We start from the raw sequence: 20,322 nt of genomic DNA, 5'->3' as shown, positions 1-20,322 counted from the left end.
TGGGCTCAGACCTTGGCAATATGACAGAAGCCAAGAATGAGTGTGGTAAATGGGGCCAGATGTTGGCACCTCCTGGGAAATATTTACCTAGAACCTACGGGCTCCTTGCTGTCATCACCCTGTTTTGAGAGCATGACACAGGGCAGAGGGCTTTTAACCTTTTTTTCTCTTTTTTTAAACATAAAATTTCAAACATATCCAAAAGGAGAGAGAAGTATATAATGAACACTCATGAATATCCATCGCCCAGTTGACTTGGGTCAATGCAATAAGCTGTCATTTCTTTTATAACCTCCGCCCAATATCTCTCCTTTGCAATGTTATCTGCCATTGATGATCATCGCTTAAACCTATTGATTCATTAGCAGCTACCACAGAGTGAGATTGGAATGATATCATTCCTCCTTCATTTATTATCCAGAACATCCCTGAAAAGAAAAACATCCTCTCATCTGCCATGTGGTTATCCAGTGGCACAATTCACATGAAAAAGGCAAGAAAAATGCTAGATTCTTTTCTTTTCTTAGTTTTCAAAATAATTATTAAGCTCCCTAACTCCTCCAAAGGTAAACAATGGAATTTTTCCTATATATTTATGAACCCATAGATTTAAATTATTGAACTGTGTCACATATACTCCAGTGTTTACCATTACTGATAATCAAATTATTACCCCTTCTTCGGCCAGTGGGAGGCTCTTCACATGGACTCCTGAGTTCCTTTGGACAGAACTCTTAGGTAGCGTTCTTGCTCTACCACATAATAAGATACTGTAGGACTATCTTGCCACAAGCTTGGGATCAGTCATTTCTCCAAGGAGCCCTTGTTTCTTTGATTGGAAAGTAGTCTACAGACCACAATCAAGGGTGCTCATGTCTAATGAGTTATTTGTTGTTTCTAGGTCTTTTCATTGGACAGAATCAGGAAGTTCCTCATTATTTTTTAAAAAGTAAAATACATCATGAATTTATACTGATACTTCCAATTTATGTTTAGGATTACATGGCTTTTACTTAGCCTGATAAATCTTATGCTTGTTATTTTTTCCCCACACTGAAAATTCAGATTCTCAGTATTACTGATATTTCCTTTATTCCACAAACACACGTTATCTCAGAATAACATAACAACAGTACATTATGCAGTCTGTTTAGTGAAACACAGTTTAAAATTTTTTTCCTTTGGGTAAATCCCATTGGGAATGTGCCATCAAATTATTGTCCCATGTCACTTGAAATAGTTTCATTTGGTACAGTTATGTCCCCAACCGGAAGCTTTGATTTTTAGGAAAGTTTTTATTTTTTTAAAATCGTAGCAACTATAAAAACACCACCTTGTGATAAGATTGTGTTTTTTAATTGTGCAACTAGAGACAATGTGTGATTAGAAAACATCTCAGATTACAGGATTTATATTGTTGTAATAATAATTATTATTAATCTGTTATTGTTGAATAATTCACCCCACTAGTCCATCCCCCCATTTAAATATATCTCTGGGAGTTCCCATCGTGGCTCAGTGGTTAGAGAAACTTGATTAGTATTCATGAAGATACGGGTTCGACCCCTGGCCTTACTCAGTGGGTTAAGGATCCGGTGTTGCCAGTGAGCCATGGTGTAGGTTGCAGATGATGCTCAGATCCTGTGTGGCTGTGGCTGTGGCACAGGCCTGCGACTACAGCTGATTGGACCCCTAACCTGGGAACCTCCATATGCCACGGTGTGGCCCTAAAAAAGCAAAAAATAAACACACACACACACACCTGAAACATTGTACTATAACAAAAGCAACATAGATTATTGGATCATTCAAAGGAGGTAAGGCCACATTACTTTTTTTTTTTTCTTCCTTTTTTGGCCACACCCAGGGCATGTGGAATTCCCAGGCAAGGGATCAGATCCAAGTGGGAGTTGCAGTCTATGCCACAGCTGTAACAATGCTGGATCTTTAACCTATTGCTCTGGGCCAGGGATTGAATCTGCGCCTCCACAGAGACAAGCTGGATCATTAACCCACTGTGCCATAGTGGGAGCTCCTACCTTTTAAAATTGGGGTAAATTATATATAACACAGAATTATAATTTTAACCATTTTTAAGCGTACAGTTCAGTGGATTAAGTATATACATATTGTTGTACAACTGTCACCACCATATTCATCCCTACAACTATTTCATCTTCCCTAACTAAAATTCTGTCCCCATGAAACACTAACTCCCCATTCTCCCTTCTCCTAGCCCTTGGCACTTGCCATTCTATTTTCTTTATGAATTTGTCTGCTCTAGGGATTTCATATAGGTGGTATCATACAATCAGTGTCTTTTGAGACTGGCTTATTTCACTTAAAAAAATGTCTTCAAAGTTTATTCTTGCGGAGTTCCTGTTGTGGCTCAGTGGTTAACGAATCCAACTAGGAACCATGAGGTTTCAGGTTCGATCCCTGGCCTTGCTCAGTAGGTTAAGGATCCGGCGTTGCCATGAGCTGTGATGTAGGTTGCAGACATGGCTCGGATTCTGTGTTGTTGTGGCTCTGACGTAAGCTGGCAGCTACAGCTCCGATTCGACCCCTAGCCTGGGAACCTCCTTGTGCTGCAAGTGCGGCCCTGAAAAGCCAAAAAAAAAAAAAAAAAAAAAGAAAAAGTTTATCTTTGCTATATTATGTGCCACAATTTCCTTCCTTTTTAGGTCTGAATAATATTCCAGTGTATGGATATACCACATTTTCCTTATTCATTCATCTATTGATGGACGTTTGAATTGTTTCTACTTTTGACTACTGTGAATAGTTCCTCTATAAACATGTGTGTATCTAAGTTCCTGTGTTTACTCCTTTTGGGAACACCTCCAGGAATGGAATTGGAAAATGTGGTGATTGTATGTTTACTTTTAATTTTCTTTTTATGGCCTCACCCACCACATATGGAAGTTCCTGGTCCAGGGGTTGAATTGGAGCTGCATCTGAGATCTATGCTGCAGCTTGCAGCAACACCAGATCCTTAACCCAATGAGTGAGGCCAGGCATTGAACCCACATCCTCACAGAGACAACGTGAGGAGCAGTCCTTAACCTCAGTGGGTTAAGCAGTCCTTAACCCAAAGAGCCATAGTGGGAACTCTTGTGTGTTTACTTTTTCTGAGGAAAAGTAATGCTTTCCATAGAGGCTGAACTCTTTTACATTCCCACCAACACTGCACAGGTCTCCAATTTCTCCACATCCTCACCAACACTTGTTATTTTCTTAAATACTTAAATGATTCCAAAATCAAATCTAAAATAAGATATATAGAGAGACAGCCAGCTTCTATTCCTATACCATCCCTCATGTTCGTCCCCTCCCCCTCAGGTAACAATGTACATTTTTTCATGGTTTATCATATATATATATGATGTATATACACCATATATATATTTATTCCACTTTTCTCTTTTTCCACTTGACACTATTTCCTGGAGATCTTTCCATACCAGTATTTAGAGCTCTTTCCTTTTTTTTTTTTTTTTGTCTTTTATTCTAGGGCTGTACATGTGGCATATGGAAGTTCCCAGGCTAGGGGTCCAATCAGAGCTCTAGCTGCTGGCCTACACCACAACCATAGCAGTGCCAGATCTGAGCTGCATCTGTGGCCTGCGCCACAGCTCATGGCAATGCTGGATCCTCAACCCACTGAGCAAGGCCAGGGATCCAACCTACATCCTCATGGATGTTAGTCAGATTTTGTTTCCTCTGAGCTAGGGCAGGAACTCCATCTTTCTAATTCCTTTTTACAGATGCATAGTACTCCATCATCTGGCTGTAACACAGTTTGTTCAGCAATTCCTGAAATTCCTCTTGTGGCTCAGCTGGTTAAGAACCCAACTAGTATCCATGAGGATGTGGGTTTGCTCCCTGGCCTCTCTCAGTGGGTTAAGGATCTCACATTGCTGCAAGTCACAGAGTAGGTTGCAGATGTGGCTCAGATCCTGAATTGATGTGACTGTGGCATAGGCTGGCAGCTGCAGCTCTCATTCAACTCCTAGCCTGGGAACTTCCATATGCTGTGGGCTCAGCCCTAAAAAGACAAAAACAAACAAGCAAAACCCAAAAAACAAATCAAACAAAAACCAAATTTCCTTCTGATGTATATATGGGTTATTTTCAGTCTTTTGACATTTTAAATAGTGCTGCTATGAAAAGCATTTTTCATTCATCTTATTTTTGCAAGAAAACCATTGGGATTTCTCCTCTAAGTAGATAAATACATATGCAATTTTGCCAGATATTACTAATTTCCCCTCTCCAGAAATCATATTACTTTACATCCTCCCTGGTAAAGTATGTAAAAAACTCATAAGCTTTTTCATTTGACCTGATGGACTCCTATACATACTTCAAAACCCATGCTCAGAGGGTTAGGAACTTGATGTAGTGTCCATGAGGGTGGGGGTTCTATCCCTGGCCTCTCTCAGTGGGCTAAGGATCTGGCGTTGCCATGATATGTTGTTGCTGCAGCTGTGGTGTAGGTCGGCTGTTGCAGCTCCTATTTGACCCCTAGCCTGGGAACTTCTATATGCCACAGGTGTGGCCCTAAAAAGAAAAAAAAAAAAAAACCATCTCCAATATTCAGGAAGCCTTCCTTTCTCCTCAGGCTTTCTCCTTTTGCCTTTCTCAGCTCCAGAGTCCTTTCTCTGGCTCAGCTCTGACACTGAGAATGAGAGTGTTCGTGTCAAACTCCATACTCTCCAGACTGGGAGTTCCTTCAGTGATGGCTCCAGGGCTGAGTCTTCTTGGAGGGCATTCAGCATAGGACTGGGCACAGAGCAGTGACAATAAAAGAAGGTTTTCTGAACAAAGGATAGCCCCCTAGCTCTGAGTCTCCCTGACTGAGTTCTTCTGGGCCAGAGGAAAAAAACTGGGTCAACCCAGCCAATATCCTGGGTTCTTCTCTTTGTCCTCTTGCTGAATCACTTGTCCTCCAAGAGTAGTGACCTTACCAGGGTGTCTGTCACTTGCATGGCTCCCATGCAGAGGGGTGGAAGCTGCTTAAGGACAGAGAGACCCCAGGTCCAAATCAGGTGTCCCCACTCCCTAGGTGGAGAACCTCTCTCTCTCTGTGCCTTGATTTTTCCATCTCTAAAGTGGAAATAATAACATATCTATCTCAAGCTTATGGCAAAAGAAGGGTGACATGAAATTCACCAATCTACTTCCCACTATTTATTTGTTATTTATTTACTATCGAGGTGACATTCATATACCATAAAATTAATCATTTTCAAGTGAACGATTTGATGGCATATAGTGCATTCACAGTATTGTGCAACTCTCGCCTCTATCTAGTGCCAAAACATTTTCATCACCCATGACGGAAACCTCATACTGATTAAGTAATCACTCCCCATTTCCCCCCACCCCCACACCCCACCTCTGGCAACCACCAATCTGCTTCTTGTCTCTAAGAATTACCTCTTCTGGACATTTCATATTAATGGAATCATACAGGATGTGACCTTTTATGTCGGGATTCTTTCATTCGGCATAATGCTTTGAGGTTCATCCACGTTGTAGCATGTGTCAGGGCTTCATTCCTTTTTATGACTGAATTAGACTCCATTCTATGTGATGATCATTGTACAACTATAAATGTAACAAAATTCACTGAGTTAAAAAAAGATTCCGGGGAGTTCCCATTGTGGCTCAGTGGTAACGAACCTGACTAGTATCCATGAGGATGTGGGTTCAATCCCTGGCCTCCTTCAGTGGGTTAAGGATCTGGTGTTGATGTGAACTGTAAGGTAGGTTGCAGATGCGGGTTGGATCTGGAGTTGCTGTAGCTGTGGTGTAGGCTGGCAGCTACAGCTCCAATTTAACCCTTAGCTTGGGAACTTCCATATACTTCGGGTGCAGCCCTAAAAAAAAAAAAAAAAAGGATCAACAACAAAAAAATTCCATGAGGTATATTCTATGGATCTACCTCATATTGTTTATCCAGTCATCATTTGATAGGCACTGGGGTTGTTTCCACTTTTGGCTATTGTGAGTAGTGCTGCTATGAAAATACATGTGCATGTACTTGTTTGAGAAGAGTTTTCTATCTCTCTTTTTTCTTTTCAGGGCCACACCTGTGGCACATGGAAATTCCTGGACTAGGGTTCGAACTGGAGCTGCAGCTGCAGGCATACACCGCAGCCACAGTAACACAGATCCAAGCTGCATCTGCAACCTATGTTGCAGCTTGCGGCAATGCTGGACACTTAACCCACTGAGTGAGGCCAGGGATCAAACCCATATCCTCATGGAAACTGTGTCGAGTTCTCAACCTGCTGAGCCACAATGGGAACTCCCAAATACAGTTCTTAATTCTTTGGGGTCTACATATAGGAGTGGAATTTCTAGGCCATGGAGTAACTCTACATTAACTTTATGGGAAGGCTCCAAACCCTACCATTTATTTGTACACACTTGATATCTCTGATGCCTCTCAAAGCCAATGAGGAGAGAATTCTAAATCCTCATTTTACAGCCAAGGAAACAGGCTAGGAGAGGTGGCACCACACCATCCTGAGGCTGATGACTATAGAATAGCTCCCATCTGCTTAGTGACCACTCGGTGCCAGATATTTGGTAAGCAGTGTCTTAGGATTGGACTCCCATAGCCTGACCACCCCCGGAATCTGACAGATCCAAGTTTAATTCCCACCTTGGGCAAGTTATACTCTGAACCTCCATCTCTCTTTATAGTATGGAGAATGAGGGTGGTAGACAGAGGATGGAGCCTGTATTAAGGCTTAGATTTACAGATGAATCAAACAGAAAAGTGGTTGACTCAGGCTCAAAGGGAAGAAGTAACCTGCTAAAAGTCACATAGCAATTGGTGGCTAGATCCAGCCTGCAAGCATTTTTGAGGTTTCCTGAAGCTTAACACCTCTGGAAGCTAGTGAGGCAGGTCCTCTTGGGGGAGAGATTTACTGCTATGTTGATTTGTTCTTTGGGGTGCTGATCTTTGACAATACAGAATCTTGCTGAATCAAGCTGGGGTGGCCTGTCATCTTGAAAAGACAACTGGTGGTGGTCACCTTTGCCCCAAACTGCTCCCTCCTCCTTTTTGCTCTACAGTTTATATCAGCACTGCCTGAGGCAGGGTGACTTCCGGCCCACAAACAGGCACCCACGGGCCAGGCACTTCCTTGCCTCTAGGCGTTGGCTTTTGCTGGTCCCTTCACCTTGAGTTAACCCTCCCCGCTTCCCTCTCATTTCTGCTAGAATCTTCACAATTGGCTTCTTCGCCCACTTCTGATCTCCTCTCCTAGTGGGTGCCCCACTCTAGCCCACTGCCCTCTGCTCCTTGAGAATGCCACCCTCATTCAGCTTCAGGATCTTTGCACTTGCTCTTCACTTTGCTTGGAATGCTCCTATTCATGTCTTCTATCATTCAGGGGTCACTCAACACTCTCTCCTAGAGGCCTAGCTCTAACCACCTTATCTAAACTAGGTTCCCAGTCTTTCCCTGTGAGAATATCTCATTTACTAAGATCCTTATCCCACATTATCTTACTTTTTTTTTTTGGGGGGGGGGTCTCTTTAGGGCCAGAACCACAGCATATGGAGGTTCCCAGGCTAGGGGTCAAATTGGAGCTGTAGCTGTTGGCCTATGCCATAGCCACAGCAATGCCAGGTCTGAGTTGCATCTGTGACTTATACCACAGCTCATAGCAACACTGATCCTTAACCCACTGACTGAGGCCAGGGATTGAACCTGCATCCTCATGGATACTAGCCAGATTAGTTTCTGCTGAGCCATGATAGGAACTCCTTATTCATTTGTTTATTGACTGCAGTCTCTGCCACTTGGATGAAAACTGAAGGAGGGCAGGGACCTGTCCTGCTCAGTGTTGCACCCCCAGGGCTGAGACCAGTGCCTGGCACATAGCATTCTGGTGTTCAATAAATATCTGTCAACTGAGTGACAACTGGGCTTCTTATTATAAATGTAAATTTTCTTTCCATGATCTAAATTGGATCATGAAGATGAAGGGCTTTTTCATGCTTGCCATCCCGAAATCTCCTCAGATGGATCAAAGGAATTAAAATCCTGACTGTGTTCCCACCACTAGACTATGTCACCTTGGGCAAGTCACTGGCCCACTATGGACCTTCAAAACAATGTCCTTTACCCCTCTTTTTCAAAGTCTGGTGAAAGCTCTGGCTCCCAGTCTCCCCTGAAAAAGTGAACTCATGATTTGGCATTTGAGTTTAAGTATTTAATAATTCCCCCTGAATCCTATTCTGGACTCCCTTTCCAGATAATTGGTATTAAAACTGATTTGTTCATGGACTCAGTTGGTTATCAGCTTTTCAAAAGCTGGGAGATACTTGGGTCCCAAAAGGCCTAGCCCTAGGTTAGCTGGGCAAGCCCACAGTGGGAGCTTGAGTACAGCCTGGGAAAGGAGCATAGAAAAGCTCCTGGAGGAGGGGCTGTTGAAGTTGGGTTTTGAAGGATGAATAGGAGTTGGTCTGGCAGGAAAAGGTATTGCAGCAGAGGCAACAAATTCAGGGGATTTGAGGAAGGGAGGAGAAATAATAATCATAATAATAATCATAATATACATTTATACAACATATTCCTAGGGAGAGTCCACTTTTTATCCCTAAGAGTGTTAGAGGATGACTGCCCTCATTTTACAGTTGAGAAAATTAACACACAGAGACATTCAGAAGAGCAGTCCAGCCACAGAGCTTGTAATTGGCGGAGCATGGCCTGGATGGGCTTCCCCTAAAGGGGCATTCTTATTGATTGAGGGAGAAGAAGGTTGTTTCTGATAGGCCGAAGGAGGGAGTGGGAAGGCTGAGCTGGATTAGCTGGGGAGTTTGATTGACAGGATTAGTGAGTAGTTTTATTAGCCAAGAAGCAGGAGGGTTGAGTCTGGTTGTCTGAGAAGCAGGAGAGAGTCTGATTGGCTGAGGGTTGGAGGGGAGTTGGTGGAGTCTAATTGTGTGAGAAACAGGAGATTGGAGCTTGATCAGCTGAGGGGTAGGAGAGGATTATTTGCTGGGAGTTTTCAAATTACAGACTCAATTTCACTTCTAGTGACCAGTCTGTCAAATTGTCTGTCTCTTCTTGACTGGTCTTGGCAGGCTGTATGTTTCAGAAGGAGAGGGATGGATGAAAGGAGAGAACTTCCCAAGGAAGAGGAAGACAATAGCAGGCTGTATGTTTCAGAAGGAGAGGGATGGATGAAAGGAGAGAACTTCCCAAGGAAGAGGAAGACAATAGCTCCAAGTGGGTGGAGCTCCTGGGATGGGATCAGCTGGGGTGTTAGAGGATAGAGTCTGATTGCCCTAGGGGAGGTCAGAATGAATTGTCTCTACTGTCAGTGGTATCCTTTATCTTCTACTTCACAAATCCTTGGACCCTGGTTTAGGGAGGTGGAGACTAATCCTCCCCAAACTATGGGGAAATGGAGACAATTCTGTGTGGAGGAAGGGAGGGGACTGGGTTACTCTAGGCAAAGGCCAGAAGGGACACCTTGTTCCCTACCACCCACCTCACCTTGTCCAGAGTGATTGGATTACTAGGATTCTGCCCAGGCAGAAGTCACGTCCCCTCCCAGGCCCCAGAGGGTGAGGTCCTTGCACCTCCATCCTCTGAGCTCCCCACACTCTCCAGCAGCACCCTCATTTCTAGGGGAACATGCTCTTCACCTCTCTAGTTTCTGAGGACTAGGGCCTCTCCTCCCTCCACCCATCCCAAAGCATCTCCACCTGGGTCTTTTTTTTTTTTTTTTTTTTTTTTTTTGGCTGCACTGTGGCATATGGAGCTCCCAAGCCGGGGATCAGATCTGAGCCACAGCCTTGACTAAGCTGCAGATGTGGCAACCGCCAGATCCTTAACCCACTGTGCTGGGCTGGGGATTGAACCCATGTCCCAATGCTCCCAAGACACTGCTGATCCCATCCCAGGAGCACCACCCACCTGGGTCTTTATTGCTATTGTCTTCCTCTTCCTTGGGAAGTTCTCTCCTTTCATCCATCCCTCTCCTTCTGAAACATACAGCCTGCCAAGACCAGTCAAGAAGAGACAGACAATTTGACAGACTGGTCACTAGAAGTGAAATTGAGTCTGTAATTTGAAAACTCCCAGCAAATAAAAGTCTGGACTGGACATCTTCACAGGGGAGTTCTAACAAACATATAAAGAATTAACACCTATCTTTCTCAAACTATTCCAAAAAATTGAAGAGGAGGAAACACTCTCAAACTCATTTTAGGAGGCTACCATTGCTTGATACCCAAACCAGACAAAGACATTACAAAAAAAGAAAATTACAGGCTAATGTCTTTGATGAATATACATGCAAAAAAAAAATCCTCAAAAAATATTAGCAAACTGAATCCAACAATTCATAAAAAGGATCATACACCATGATCAAGTTGGATTTATTCCAGGGTCACAAGAATGGTTCAACACATGCAAATCAATCAATGTGATATACCACACTAATAAAAGTAAAGATAAAAATCACACAATCATCTTAATAGATGCGGAAATATGTTGGGTGCAGCATTAAAAAGACCAAAAAAAAAAATTGCATCAAAACCACCCCCAAACCTAGGTGGGTTAAGGCTCTGGCATTGCCATGAGCTGTGGTGTAGGTTGAAGATGCGGCTCGGATCTGGCATTGCTATGGCTCTGGCATAGGCCGGCAGCTGTAGCTCCTCCAATTAGACCCCTACCCTGGGAACCTCCATATGCCCCAGGCGAGGCCCTTAATAAAAAAGAAAAAAAAAAAAAAAAAAAAAAAGAAAAGAAAAGAAAAGAAAATTCCGGCCTAAATGTGGCCCAGGCCAAAAACCTTGGAATTAGCTGTGACTCTTCTCTCACACTGAGCTAGGAGGTAAATGGGCCCCTGGGCTGAGAACAACTGGGACTTCTTAGGCCAATAAATTGGGCCTTGTTTCTTTTTGACACCTCAAGGAAAAAGTTAATGGCAGGAGCTGAGTTCTGCTGAAGTAGAAAGGTAAGATAACCACTCCAACCACTCCCGGGGTCAAGGAGAGCTCCCCAATTACACAGGCACAGTAAGGCTCCTAGGGGTCAAAAAGGGAGGGGGTGCCAGGCCATAATAAGTCCTGATACTGTCCCGGCACTCTTTGCTCTGGAATCCGTCTTTGCCAAAAGATTCTCACACATACTGGGGAGGGTCTTGTGTCCAGTCAGGTGTGAGAAATAAAATAAAATAACTGGGGGAGTTCCCGTCATGGCTCAGCTGTTAATGAACCTGACTAGTATCCATGAGGATGTGGGTTTGATCCCTGGCCTCACTCAGTGTGTTAAGGATTTGTTGCCATGAGCTGTGGTGTAGGTCACAGACATGCCTTGGATCCAGCACTGCTGTGGCTGTGGTGTAGGCTGGCAGCTACAGCTTTGATTCGACCACGCCTAGCCTGGAAACCTCCATTTGTCTTGTGTGCGGCCCTAAAAAAAACCCAAAAACCAAAAACAAACGAAAAACCCCACAAAACAAACAGATAATTGGCTAAAGGTAAAAAAAACGACCCGGAAGAACCGAGCTATAGAAGTCTTTTAAATCACCTCTCCGGTGTGCTCCTCACTCAGGGGGGACACATACACCTGCACTCCTCTTTAGGGTGTGTATTACTTCTTTGCTTCCGACTTAAAAAAAAATAAAGTTTATACCTGTTTTCACAGTCTTCGCCTCCTTGAAACATTCTTGCTTTCAACAGGGGACAAGAATCAGGGCAATTCTGCTCCCAGCTTCTGATTAGTCTAGTGGGTAGGATTCCTGATTTTCAACCAGGCTGCCCAGGTTCAGTCCCTGAGCAGAAAATTAAGATCTCACTCCAAGCCATCATTCACTGCTGTCTCTCTGAGATCAATACCATATCCAACCTGTTAGCAAATCCCATCAGCGCCCCCCTTTTGTTGGCCTATCATATTGCAGCTAGAGAAAGCCAGTTAAAATGTGAGTCAGGGGAGTTCCCATTGTGGTGCAATGGAAAACAAGTCCGACTAGAGAACCATGAGGTTGAGGATTTGATCTGTGGCCTCGCTCAGTGGGTTAAGGATCCCGTGTTGTTGTGAGCTATGGTGTAGGTTTCAGATGTGGCTCAGATCTGGCGTTGCTGTGACTCTGGCGTAGGCCAGCGGCAAGAGCTCCAATTAGACCCCTAGACTGGGAACCTCCATATGCCATGGGTGCGGCCCTAAAAAAAGACAAAAAGACACACAAAAAAATGTAAGTCAGGCCTTATCCTCTGCTCAGAACCCTCTGTGGCTCCCAACTTTCTCAGAGTAGAAACCTAAGTTCTTCCAGCACCCCATCAGGACTTGCAAGATCTGGGCTTTTAAGACCCCAACCCTCTTCTTCTCCAACTCTCCCCCTCACCCATCCTGCCTCATTGGTCTCTTGGCTGTTCCTTAAGGCACAGGCCAGCCTCAGGATCTTTGCACAGACTGCATTGTTTCTGGATGGCTCTTCTGCAGATATCTTCCTCCCTCCTTTCTAGTCTCTGTTTAAATGTTCCTCCTCAGAGAAGTCTTTCTCGTTTCCTTACCTCACTAGATTTTTCCTCCATAGGAATAGAATAAAATAAATAGAGTAGAATAGAATAAATAGAATATCCTCTTAAATTATGTATTTCTAATCACATGCATTATATATAATGTCCAGAGATCAGGATTGTGCTCTGTTTTGTCTGCTGTAGAACAGCACTTGGTATTCTCTTGGAACTTGTTTGTTTGAATGAACATGTGCTCTCTGCCAGCTGGGTCTGGGGAAAAGGCAGGGAATGAAAAAGACTCTGCCTCTCTGCATGGAACTCACAGCCCTGTCCAGGGGGAGATAGTTGCTAAACAAATCCTTCTGAGAGTACTTTTGCTGTGACTGAGGATGCACAGGGGCTGTGGCTGCCTTGAGTAGGGTCTAGAACTGAGATCAGAAGCTGGAGAAGCCGTCAGAGAAAATGGCTGTTGAGCTGAGTCCTGAAGGATAAGTAGGAGTTGACTGCGCAGGTGAGAGGGAACAGCATTCTAGGCAGAAGGAGCAGCATGTGCAAAGGCTTTGAGATGGGAGAGATGGCCTTGGTGGCCTTGGAAAAAACAGTCTCAGGTGGCTGGTGTGTGGATTGTGAGCGGAGAATGGTGAGTGATAAGCTAGAAAGGGCAGTTTTCTCCCCCATCCACCCCACACTCCTGAACTGTTCTTATTTTTGCTTCAAATCTCTGCAGGCTCTATCCTTCTGCCCCTTATTTTGTGTCCTGAGAGGCTGACTTGAATGGATCACTCAATAGACTCTTTTGCCTTTTGGATTGCAGTTGGGTTCAATCAATGGGGAGCCAAGGCAGGCACAGGAGGGAGGTAGAAGAGTGAGGTTGGGGTATTAATACCTCATCTCCTTTCCTGTGTGGTCCCTACAGGCTGGCTCTGTTTGTTGGCCAAAGATGCACAGGTTCTGCCAGACAGTCCTGTCTACATAGTCTTATATGGTCCAAGTTCCAGTAACCACTTATCCCCCGGTCTCAGGCCCCAGGTCCCAGGGATGTTAATGGTTCCTAGCTGTCACTAGCTCTTGGGGTGCTGCACTATCCCTTTGAAAATAGTGCTTTTATTAATTTTTTTTCAAATTATCTCATTTGAGTGGCCTGTTTCCTGCCAGAACTATATCTTGCTCTCCTTTTTTTTTTAAATTGAGGTTAGGAGTTCCCCTGTGGTTCAGTGTGTTAAGGATCTGGTGTCCTCACTGCTGTGGTGTGGATTTGATCCATGGCCTGGGAACTTACATATGCCACAGATGCAGCCCCCCCCCAAAAAAAATTTGAGGTTAAATTTACATAACATAAAGTTAACCATTTTAAAGTGTACAATTTGATTTCCCCTTGTGGCACAGCTGAAATGAATCTGACTAGTACCCATGAGGATGAGGGTTTGTCCCCTGGCCTTGTTCAGTGGGTTGGGGACCTGGCATCACTGTGAGCTGTGGTGTAGGTCACAGACGTGGCTCAGATCCCAAGTTGCTATGGCTGTGGCGTAGGCTGGCAGCTGTAGCTCTGATTTGACCAGCATATGGGAACTTCCATATGCTGTGGATGTAGCCCTAGAAAGCATAAAGAAAGAAACAAAGTGTAAAATTCAGTGGCATTTAGTATATTCGTAAATGCTGTGCAACCAACTGATTCAATCTAGTTTCAAAATTTTTTCATCACCTCAAAAGGAAATCTCATATCCATTCCCCCTGGGTACAGGTTTCACTCCTTATTGCTCTTCCCCCGGCACATGGTAATCACTGATCTGCTTTCTGTCTCTACGGATTTACCTATTCTGGACATTTCATGTAAATGGGATCATGCAATGTGAGACCTTTATGTATCTGGCTTCTTTCACCTTACATAATGGATACAGGGATCATCACATTGTAGACGAATCAGTGCTTCATTCTTTATAGCTGAGTGATATTCCAATGTATGAACATACCCCATTTGTTTATCCATTCATCCATTGATGGACACTTGGGCTGTTTCCACCTTCTGGCTACTGTGAATAATGCTGCTATGAACATGTGACTTCATGTATCTGTTTGGGTCCCTATTTTCAGTTATTTTAAGTATATTTTTAGGAGTGGAGCTTGGGAAGCATATATGGTTCCTCAAAAAAGGGGCCACCAAAATGTTTTTCCATGGTTTTCCCACCAGTAGTGTACAAAGAGATTTCTCTTTTCATCTCTGCCACTTAAAATTTGCTGTGAGCTTCTGGAGCTCCAGTAAAATCCTTGCCCTGCAACCATGCCACTTTCTACCTTTACCCATTTCCAGATATCTTCCTGGAACCAGCTGTCTAGTCTGGCCACCCTGTCCACTTCCTCCCCTCCCACTCTGACCTCAGTCTATTGAGCTAGGCCGAGGACTCTGGTGACCTGGTAATCACAAAGCCCTATCACTTGCTAGGGCCTGGGCTCCATGACCTCTGGCACAGGTGGTGGTACTTATTCCCACACTTCCTCAACCTCCCAAATGTGACTCATCTCCTCCTCCAGCTCCATGCCGCTGCTTATCCTGTTTCTTTTTTTTTATTATTACTCAAATGAATTTATCACATCTCTAGTTGTATAATGATCATAATAATCCAATTTCACAGGGTGCTCATCCTGTTTCTAAATGTAGCCGTGATCAACACTGCTACCTCCCCGTCCTCTTCTCTGTCCAACTCCTGGAGTGATGTCATTGACCTGCTCCCCTGGCATCCACTGTCTTCCCAATACAGGTGACTTTCAGACACATTTTCTTCTGATGGCTCTAGCTGCCTCCTGGGTGTCCCCCTAAATGTCCCACAGATCTTTTAGACTCATCATAACCCAGGGTTTCTCAAACTTGGCACTGTTGACATTTGTGGCTGGATCATTCTCTGTGGTAGGGGCCATCCTGTGGTCTGTAGGATGATGAGCAGCATCTCTGGCTTCCACTCACAGGATACCTGTAGCACCTGCCCCTACACAGTGTGACAACCAAAAGTATCTTCAGACATTGCCAAATGTCCCCTGGGGGGACAATCTGCCCCAGCTGAGAATGGCTGGGATAGCCCAAATCAAACCACAAACTTGAAGTGCTGATGTTTGTCCAGTCCATGCTCTCTGCAAAGCAGGGGGCTGAGCACTCTGCAAACACCATCTCACCAGCTAGTCACCAATGTGGACATCCTCCACATCCCTTAAAAAAAAAAAAAAAAAAAAAAAGCTTCCATGTGATTTAATTTTTTTTTTTTTTTGTCTTTTTAGGGCATATAGAAGTTCCCAGGCTAGGAGCCAAATTGGAGCTGTAGCTGCTGGCCTACACCACAGCCATAGCAATGCTGGATCTGAGCCTCGGCTGTGACCTATACCACAGCTCATGGCAATGCTGGATTCTTAACCCACTGAGTGAGGCCAGGGGTCGAACCCGAGTCCTCATGGATATGAGTTGGGTTCATTTCCACTGAGCCACAATGAGAACTCCTCCTATGTGCTTTAAAACAAACCAGTCAACAGGGAGCTTCTCCCCTGCTCAAGTACCATTTGTGGCTCCCCATTGCTCACCAGATCAACCTGCAGCCACTTGGACTGGACTTCAAGCCCTGCACCTCTCGAGCCTCCTTGTCTCTCACACCCCAAGGCCAGGGAAAGCCACTGCCAAACTACACCCACCAGTTTTTCTGTGGGTTCCACCCCCTTTCCTGCACCTGTTGAAATCCAACCTCTCCCTGAAGTCCTGGCTCAGATGTCACATCCCTCACGTCGCCTTCCCTGGCCTCCCTTCTGCCTCCTCCAAGCAACAAGCTTCAATTATTTGTGTCGCCTCTTCTTCACCTGAAAACACTGCCCCCTCCCACCCTTGCTACCTAGTGAGAACTTCATGAAAATGAAAAAGGATAAGAAAACACCCAAGTTTACCACCTGCTGGGGCAAGTGTGTGTGTGTGTGTTTGTGTGTGTGTGTGTGTGTGTGTCTGTGTGTGTGTGTGTCTTATATTTGTTTTAGAATTCCCTCCTTCAAGTTTTGAGCCCTCTGCTTCTGGTTTTCTGGAATTCGAGTTTGGGAAAGACCAAGGCCCTAGTTTTCCAAAGCCCAAGTTTTGAGATCTTCAGCCTCCTTTTCTGTCTGTCTTAATCCGGACAGATGGTTTTTGATTGTGAAACATCAGCCATTTGTAGTCATGTCACGATTTTTTGCCCCGTCCATGTATTACCTTTCTATTAATTAATTGTCCTCTCTCAGTGTTCTTCCTGTTAAGGCCTTATTTATTTTGAACAAAATTTATATTATTATATCCACGAGACTGTGGATTTGATATCCAGGCCAAATATATTTTTTTCTTCTGCACAAATCTCTTATTTAATATAAACATATAAAATAGAAAATGTTCCTCTATGTGCCATCTAAAATTACTGGGCTCGATAGCTAAGGATAATTGTATCAGACTTCGGGAATCAGCCAGAGCATTTTCTATAAGGTTCAGACTTGTAAAAATTCATTTATTCACTCATTCAAAATTTATTCTTTCTGTCTAGTTTTATTTAGGTACAATTAACAAATGAAAATTATGTATATTTAAGATATACAGTGTGATTCAACATTTATTCCTGTTACTCAGGCTTCAGCCAGGTACCTGATACCCAGCCTCACATAGTAGATCCCTTCTCTCCCATGGCAAAACCTTGTTATATCCCCTTGCTGGTGGAAATTTCTGTATGTTTCCCCTCTTTTTTTTTTCTTTTTCTTTTTTTCTTTTTAGGGCTGCACCCACGGCATATGGAGGTTCCCAGGCTAGGGGTCTAATTGGAGCTACAGATGCTGGCCTATGCCACAGCTACAGCAATGCCAGATCCGAGCCGCGTCTTCAACCTACACCGCAGCTCATGGCAATGCTGGATCCTTAACCCACTGAGTGAGGCCAGGGATTGAACCCGCAACCTCATGGTTCCTAGTGAGATTCGCCTCCCCTGTGCCACGACGGGAACTCCAATTTCTGTATGTTTACCCTCTTGAATCTCAGTTCCATGAGGTCAGGGATCTGGTCTGTTTTTATCCTCTGCCATGTTCCGGGGGTGCGCCACTGTTGCACTGAATAATTCTGAGCCAATTCCTGCCCAGCCCAGCTCTAGCCGATCCTGGGGTGGTGGGGGTGTGGAGCACTCTCAAGGAGATCACAGTCTCAGGGAGAGACAGAGCCAGGCTAAAGCAAGACTTGCCTGAGTGGGCGTTGTCCATGGACTGGGTTGGAAAGTCACTGCTGTCTCTGAATGAGGACACAGAGTTAGCAATCAGGATTTGCTGATGAGGGAGAAGGCGGTACTGTGTAGTGACACACAAAAGCACTCCTTACACCTTGAAGCAGGGTTTCTCACCTTTGGCCGTGTTGACTTTCTCTTTTGTGAGGGGTTCTCCTGTGTGTGCATAGCAGGGTGTTTAGCAGCATCCCTGGCCTCTATCTACCACATACCAGTAGCACCCCAACGGCCAGATGTGATGGTAAAACATATCTTCAGACATTGCCAGATGTCTCCTGGGGTTGTGGGGAGAATCATGCTGGGTGAGAACAGCTGCCTTAAAGCATTCTAACAACCTCCTGAGGTGGGCACATGGTGAGTGATGGAGCCACTTGAATCCTCTGCCTCCAGGATCCACTCTGACCACTGTTCTACCTGGCTTTGCATTTGACTTTGGCCCCAGCTCTGTCCTCTGAGAGTCCAGCACTACTCTGGGCCTGTTACATTTCTTGGCCTTTCCACGAGGCAAACCGGACCTCCTGCTTGGTTGGCCCCCTGAGCCAGATTTGGCTCACCTACCAGGCACTAAATCTGTAACTTCACCAAGAATTTCTTTAAAAAAAATTTATTTTTGATAAATCAAAAGGCTTTGAAATGGTCATCCTGGGGGGAAATATCTGAACTTCCTTGCCATTTCTTCAGCTTCTTTATAGTTCACTGTAGTTTTAACCCTGGAACTCCTTGAGAGGGAGGGCATTATCTTCTTATAGCTTCAGGCTTCTCAGGGATTGACCTGGCCCCTGCCTGAACCCAGACAGTCACATCTCACCTGGAGCCTGCAGTCTGTGCCTCAGTTTCCCCAGATGGACATGTAGTAGTAGCTTGGGCCTTTGCTCTCTTTACTCTCCTGTGACCACCTCTCAACTTTGACAGATATTTTTGGGTATATGGTATGAGCAAGGTTGCTTGGCTCTGTGACCACCTCTCAACTTTGACAGATATTTTTGGGTATATGGTATGAGCAAGGTTGCTTGACAGTGGGGAACTGTGGAGTTGGAGGCCAGCTATGAGTCCTCCCATCTGTCTGCCCACTTGCCCATAACAGCCCTCCACCCACCGACCAGGTAATGGTATCTCTCTAGGGGTGGGACTGACTCTGGGCACATCTGGAACAGATGGGCTGACCAAGGACAACATCCTGGTTGGAGGGGTTAAGGTAGCTGGCAGGGCGTGGGTGGAGTGGGAGGATCAAAAACAGGGTCTGTGCTGCTTGTTGAGGCTGGAGGTTTTCCTAGAGGGAGGGGCTGGTTGCAGAGCCCCAGGCAGATGGGTTGAACCCAGGATCCAGAAGGGGCAAAAGGGCTGGCTCCCAAGGGCTGATGAAGTATGAAGATCTCTTGGAGTCCCAGAGATGGCTCCCGGGGGCTTGTGGGGTACCGGGGTTGCTGGCTTAGAGACCTGTGGGAGCAGGTCTTGAACTGGGGCTGGTGTGGAAGGAGGTTACTAGAGACTGATCCAGAGGGGATCTGGGCACTAAAGGGAGCCAGAGCGGCAAGAAAACTGATGGTTTGGGGGTCCCTCTGGGTGTCTTTTCGCCTCTGTCTCTGCGTCTTTCTCTCTGTCACTCTCTCCAGGTCAGCCTCTGTGTCTTTCCCTTTCTTTCTCCATGCTTACTTGTCTCTGTGTCTCGCTTTCTTCGTCTCTGGGGCCTGCGCCTCGATCCCCGCCCAGAGGCTGGTGAGACTGGGGCGTGCCAGGGGCGGGTCTCTCGCTGAGGCGGGAGCAGGGCAGGGTTAAAGGGCCGGGCCGCCAGACAGCGCGGTCAGAGCCGAGGTTGCGGCTCCAGCGGATCTGGATCAAGGGCCGGAGGCCGAGACCCGCAGAGTGAGTGCGCGCGCGGGGAGGGGCGAGGGCTGTAACCTGAGCGCGGCCGCAGGTCCGCTGGGTAACCCAACGCGCACGGGCTCCTGTGCCGGTAGCGCGGCTTCGAGAGTCTGCGCGCAGTGGCGGACAGGTATACAGCCGGCCTGGGAATCTCCAGGACCCAGGACCGGACTGCCTGTGTGTGGGGGGACTCTGGTGTGTGTGTGTGTGTGTGTGTGTGTGTGTGTGTGTGTGTGTGTCCCCGATTGTCGCTGCATTTGTGGGCGGTTTCTTCTGTGTGTGTCACGGACTCCTGGATGTGTCCTTCTTTCCGTGTGTCCATGGTGGGAAGGGCTTCAAGAAGACACCCCTCCTCATCAAGGCATCTTAGACGGATCCGAGCCCAGCCCCATGACACCTCCTTAAGTCGGACTGAATGGGTCACTGGGATTTCACCACTCCACATTGTCTTAAGGGAAGGCTGTGGGATCCACTGATGAACTGGCTTGTGGTCCCGTCACTTTCACAGTCCCTGCACATCGTCAGCACAGAGCCTCCGAGTGACCCTCTATGGAAAAACGTTGCCCACCTGGGTCCCCGCAGTTGGCTGTGAGGGTTGGTGAGGTCCTGAGGTTGGTCCCAGCTCATGTCTGTTGGATGTTGGAGAAATAATGCTTCCTGAAATCCCAGGGGTCTCTCTCTTGACAACTTCTTGACCAGGGGATGG

At 45.6% G+C, this 20,322-nt stretch overlaps 1 protein-coding gene across 1 annotated transcript in view; it reads left to right on the top strand.

Moving 5' to 3' along the window:
• Positions 1 to 19,552: 19,552 nt before the first annotated feature.
• Positions 19,553 to 20,322, top strand: part of CYP4F22 (cytochrome P450 family 4 subfamily F member 22) — a 29,420-nt gene continuing 28,650 nt past the window's right edge. Inside the window, exon 1 of the mRNA XM_003354125.4 lies at positions 19,553 to 19,616. The gene's annotated coding sequence lies outside the window, so the exon portion shown is untranslated. The remainder of the gene's footprint in view (positions 19,617 to 20,322) is intronic.

This window comes from Sus scrofa, chromosome 2 (genome assembly GCF_054392235.1).
Source record: "Sus scrofa isolate SSC_HxYL_T2T_F1_AM1 chromosome 2, Sscrofa_HxYL_maternal_Yorkshire_Landrace_v2.0, whole genome shotgun sequence".
Lineage (NCBI taxonomy): Eukaryota > Metazoa > Chordata > Mammalia > Artiodactyla > Suidae > Sus > Sus scrofa.
Note: the sequence above shows the minus strand (reverse complement) of the source record. Positions and strands in the feature narration are given on the sequence as shown.